Source organism: Hakea prostrata, chromosome 2, assembly GCF_041222555.1.
Source record: "Hakea prostrata isolate BN-2017 chromosome 2, UWA_Hpros_2, whole genome shotgun sequence".
Taxonomy (NCBI): domain Eukaryota; kingdom Viridiplantae; phylum Streptophyta; class Magnoliopsida; order Proteales; family Proteaceae; genus Hakea; species Hakea prostrata.
In genome coordinates, this window is record NC_142601.1 from 21,869,632 (window position 1) to 21,875,103 (window position 5,472).

Below are 5,472 nucleotides of genomic sequence, written 5' to 3' on the forward strand. Positions count from 1 at the left end.
TTTCTGATATCTAATCTTCAAAACCACTTCCTCGCCACGTCATCCCCGGTCCCACCTTTCTCCACGTGGCATACCCAGATGGAGAAATTAGACGTGACAGCCTCTTTCTCTTACGGTCTCCTCCACCGTTACTCACGTCTCGCTGTCTTCTCCCCCAGATCTAGTTTCAGTATTTTTAAATACTTGTTTTTTTCTTACAATTAATATATTATTTGCATTTACTATTCTAACCCTCCTTGATTAGTTAATGCCTTGTGCACAATTGGAAACCGATGAGGTAAACGGATTAATCAGATGGGTAAAAGAAGGAGAATACCTCTTTCACGTGTGGCTTCCACGTTCAATTTGCAAAACCATAAAAACAAAATTGTCTGAAATTACCAAAATTTAAAAGTAAAAAGAAAAAAAGTAATTGAAAATAATTCAATGAACTGTAAGACTTCATTTTGGTGGCTGGTCCCTGTTGGCTAACTCATTTCTTTTCAGTAATTTTAAGTGGGATGCGTAGATTTTACCAAAAAAATATCACTTTTAGAAATTTTCAGTTGGAGTGATAAGTCTTACCCTAAAAATGAGTTGGAGTGATAAATTATTGGATAAAATATAGTAAGCAAAATTTAAGATATTACTATTGGATATTGTGTCCGAAGAATGATTTAAGAGACATCATAATGTACAAGACAAGAATTTCATTCTCAATTTCTCCCTTTCTTGTATTTGAAATAAACCATTAACCGTCAAAGAAATATGAAGAGTTTCCCTCAGAAAACAAGAAATATTAATTAAGGAAGAATAAACTGTAGTTAAAAATGTTTAATCAAAATCACGCATTTTAAAGACAAACTTATTCCAAATTCCAACCTTAATTGTTGTTAATAGGTTCACTTATGCATAGGCCATTCAACTTCCATGGTTGATACATGGGTGAAACCGGCATTTGCCCACTTTTACTAGTATATATATATATATATATATATATATATATATATATATATATATCAAGAGAACACGAGCACTAAAGATATATATGATGTCAATCAAGAAATTCTTACCCTCACATCTTTCAATGTACAACCATTTTTGCCCCCTCCTTGAAAATATTGAACTTAATAGACAGCTCTCTCTCCCCCTCCAGAATGCTTATAATTTGTATTTTACCATAGTTTGCAACTCCTTGCTTGAACTCTACCACTGCATACTCCATCCTACAAATTGCTAAGCCACCTCTACTCTTACTCAATAGTCCCCTCCTTGGCCTATCTTCTAGCCCACAAACCTCTCCCCCCTTGTTCCGTGCAACCTATTGCCACCAACTTTTTAGAAGCCCTCTCCGTGCTTCTGCTTTGCTCCCTACAAACTTGCCAAGCTTTGGCTTGCAACCACCTTCCCACTTTATCTTCTTCCAACCCCACTTGCTGGTTGCAAAACTCTAACTTCAAACCCCTCCTAGTCTTGCTTCCGCCACCGACTTGCTTCCTCAGCGCCCCCCCCCCCCTTGCTCCTGTCCACTATTTTCTAATTCCTTCCCATCTCTTATCTGCCGTTCCTCACCCCTCCATTACATGTCATAAACCAGTGAATTTCTTTGCACAAGAATTTTATTTGTTGGACCCCTTTGGTGGCTTTTTGACCAGTCCCCCCCCATCTTTCTTTGAGTCTGTCGCCAAGGGCTCCCTCGTTGAGTATTAATGTCGTAATACCCCAAATATGTATCAATATCGAGGATTCATCAAATGTGAGTCCAATTAATACATGAAGAAATCCATGACCTCAACTTAAGAGTCAAGATGAAGAATGCAACCCAATAGCATGTTGGTTCTAAACACTATGCTTAATCACATAATTACTAGGGTGCGTAAGAAAACGATCGCTTTATATTCACATTAAATTGGTAATGATCCATTCCCTTTGAAAACATGAAGAATAAAATTAATAGACTGAAAAACCATTCCCCCCGATGAATATTTCTCAATCTCATATTTTTCTGAAAATTAACATATTTATTAACCCACAAAAACTATAGATGATGGAGCCAAAGCAAAGCACAATACATCCGATGTTATAGTTTCTATATTTATTTTTTTTACATAGATTATTTTCCTTTTGTGAGAAATTGCTATCTCATGTATTGACTTCATTCACCCATTAAACTTGTTTTTTCAGAATAAAAAATCGTGAAGCATGCTATATACCTTTACCTAAATGCAACTATGCATGAATCTCTACTCATCTTGAGAGGTTTGCCAGTCAAAGTTCACAAACAACATGTGTCTGGGCACAAGAAGTCAAGAACGACATGCAAATGCCTATATGACCATATGATATTGTTCTCTCATAATCTAATGTATGGTTTTTTCATCCATGTTTACCTCATAGGGTTGAAATCGTCTCAGCTGCAGAGACATCGGCCATCCATCAGAGAGTAAAGGAGAATGCATCATGTGGATCTTGTTTTTTTTTATCCAACAATATCGAGAATGCTTTTCAACTAATACCTTAATTTCAACGTTAACTGATAAGTGACTGACGCTTAGATCATTTAAAAAAAAAAACTTCAATTGCACTTCTTATCACCTTAAACTCATCTGCTTTACCAATATAAAGTATAAACATGGGGAGAAGAAAAAGCCATCGAGATTCATTCTGTTGTCAACGTTACTGTTGCTTTTCAAATGAACCACGTCAAAATCCAATATAATGAAAGCTTACCCAAAAAAAAAGTCCACAAATGAATGGAAAGCATGGTTTTGACGGTCAAACTTGTCAAGTGCCTTGGGGTTAAATAATATTAAAATTTGTCATGAAACCCATTTCCCTAAATATCAAACCATTTATAGCTTCAAAGTTGAAAGAGAGATGTTACTGTATTATGTGTTTTTTGGATAGAAGGGAAGAGAAAAAAAAACAACAAAAAATAATAAATAAGAAACTTAAGAATTGGATTAATGGATTAAGTCAATCTTGATATATGAAACCACTTGTTGCTAGCTTATGTAGGTATCTTTCCATCAAAGCAATTAGTGATGGGGAGTTGGTAAACTTGCACCATTATGTATCTTAGAAAGATCCAATTGAAGAACAAGTTGATCATGGATTTCCTCTAGTTGGATCCTAAAGCTTCCTAATGATTCCCATCTAGAATAAAATAAGATTCTCATACACCAACCATTGTAATGAATTTCCATTTACCAATCTTTCTTTAGGTTATGTTTGGATGTCAAGCAAAATTTAAGATAGACACTGTATTATTATATTGGGATAATTACTCTTGCTCCTTGTATCATTGTTTATTAGTTTTTAATTCTTTATATTTTGAAATTATTAATTCAACTTTAGACTTTGCTTGTAATTACTGATACTCCTTGCCATTAAGCTCCATTAGTTAAGTGATGACCTGCCATCTTCGATTTATTCAAAAATCCCCCTAAAATAACTCCCAAGGTTTTGTATTATTTATGTACATTATATGTCAAATTACATTACTAGTCTTAGTAATTAGGGAAAAATTAAGCTAAAAAAAAATTGCTAAACGGTCTTCTTTTCTTATCAAAATATTAAAAAATATATATTTCTTCCACTTCCTTTTTGCCTGACTCCTTACGCTCCATAAGCCAAACCCAAAACTAGTCTGACATCACAATCTCTCTCTCTCTTTATCTTTATCTAAAAATCTAAAATCTTCAACTTAATTTGGTTAATGGCTCATAGACACCATTCAAAGTATGATTTGACAATGACCCATAAACAGCATTGGAACTTGGAAGCCATCTTGTGCAACTAAATAACCATCTATGGGCTATGACTCCATGATACTCTTAGACTAGGGGTGTCAATTTGCAGCTTGAACCGTTAAAACTGAACCACACCTATCTGTTATTGCTCGAATTGAACCTTAATGGTTGTACCTGTCCGTTATTGCCTGAACATGTTTGAATTGTCATATTACTCCTAAGTAGTTGGTATAGATAATCAAAAAAATTGAGCATGAATTCAAAGATCAAATAGTCATTTTACTACATATAACTATAAGGGACAATCAAAAGGATTAAATATGAACATCCAACTAAATGTATTAAGTTTGTTTAAATTGAATAAATACTTATCAATCCAAAGGTATTTCATTTGCATATCAAACTAAATACCAACCCAAAAAAGAGACAAATTTCATAGAAGGGATAAAACATCTACATTCACAATATAAGAACCCAATTTTAAGACAATCAATCATAGCACAAGATGGAATTTAAAAGGGTTTTTGGAGGATCATCTGGTGGAGCCTAAGGAATGAAGATGTAGTTTCTATGTTACTGCTTACTATTTAGGTTCTTGATTTCTACAGGGTGGGTGGGTTTTCTATAACTTGGAATGATTTTCAATTTTTTAATGGAAATTGGCTAATAGCAATTTTATTTAGAATGGAATTTGGTTTTATTTTATTTTATTTTATTTATTTTTGTAGGATGTTCAAGTATTTATGTTTGTTCTTTTTTTGCAAACCATAAACCGTTAGCCCAAACCATTAGTTGGCTCAAACCCAAACAATACCAAACCTAAACAGGCCCGAAACCGTTATTATGCTAATGGGCCGTGGAAGAAAAACTATCCGTTATGTTACTGTCTAGAGTAGGGGTGTCAATGGTGTGGTTTGGGCCGGTTTCAAGCTAGACTTAACGGCTTCGGGCAACAAAACACCTAGTACAAAAAACAACTAGCATAGTTTTCTTCTATTCTCAAGGAAAAACAATTAGTACAAAATTATGGGGATAATGAAGTGGAGGATTAAACATCAATTAAAACATAATTCACTACAAGAAAAAGTGTTAGTTGCAACATAACTTTTGCCACGGACATGGGATATCGTGGTAAAAATCCAATTATTGCAACGGTAAAAGAATTATGTAATATTAAGTTGCAACATAACTTTTGCCACGGACATGGGATATCGTGGTAAAAATCCAATTATTGCAACGGTGAAAGAATTATGTAATATTAAGGTACTATATGCTACCAAAAAAAAACAAATATTGTGGCAAAAAGCCCAATGAATACTTGGTTTTATGCTACGAAAAACAACTATCGTGGCAAAAAGCCCCATGAATACTATGGTTTCCAACACTTATTCCCGTGGCAAATAGTGTTCTATGAGAAGCAAACCAAGCTAGGTTCATCCATTTCCATCTGAGGATTCATATTGTTTTTCTCTCCTTTAGTTCACCTGCTGCAATTTTGCAAAACCCCAAAGAAAAGAAATCACGCTATGTAAGAAAATATTATCCTCTCTCTCATTCGTCATTTCTCTTATCTAATCAACTTTCTTCTCCATATTTTTGTTGTTATCATCTGTAACTATTGTTTGAGATCATTAAAGTATGCATCAAGTACAGAATTTTTGTAGAAATGCTTTTTGTTTTCGGTTTGCTTGCAACTAAAATCAACCGAGGTTGCTCCCATATGTTTCTCTTTGTCTCTCTT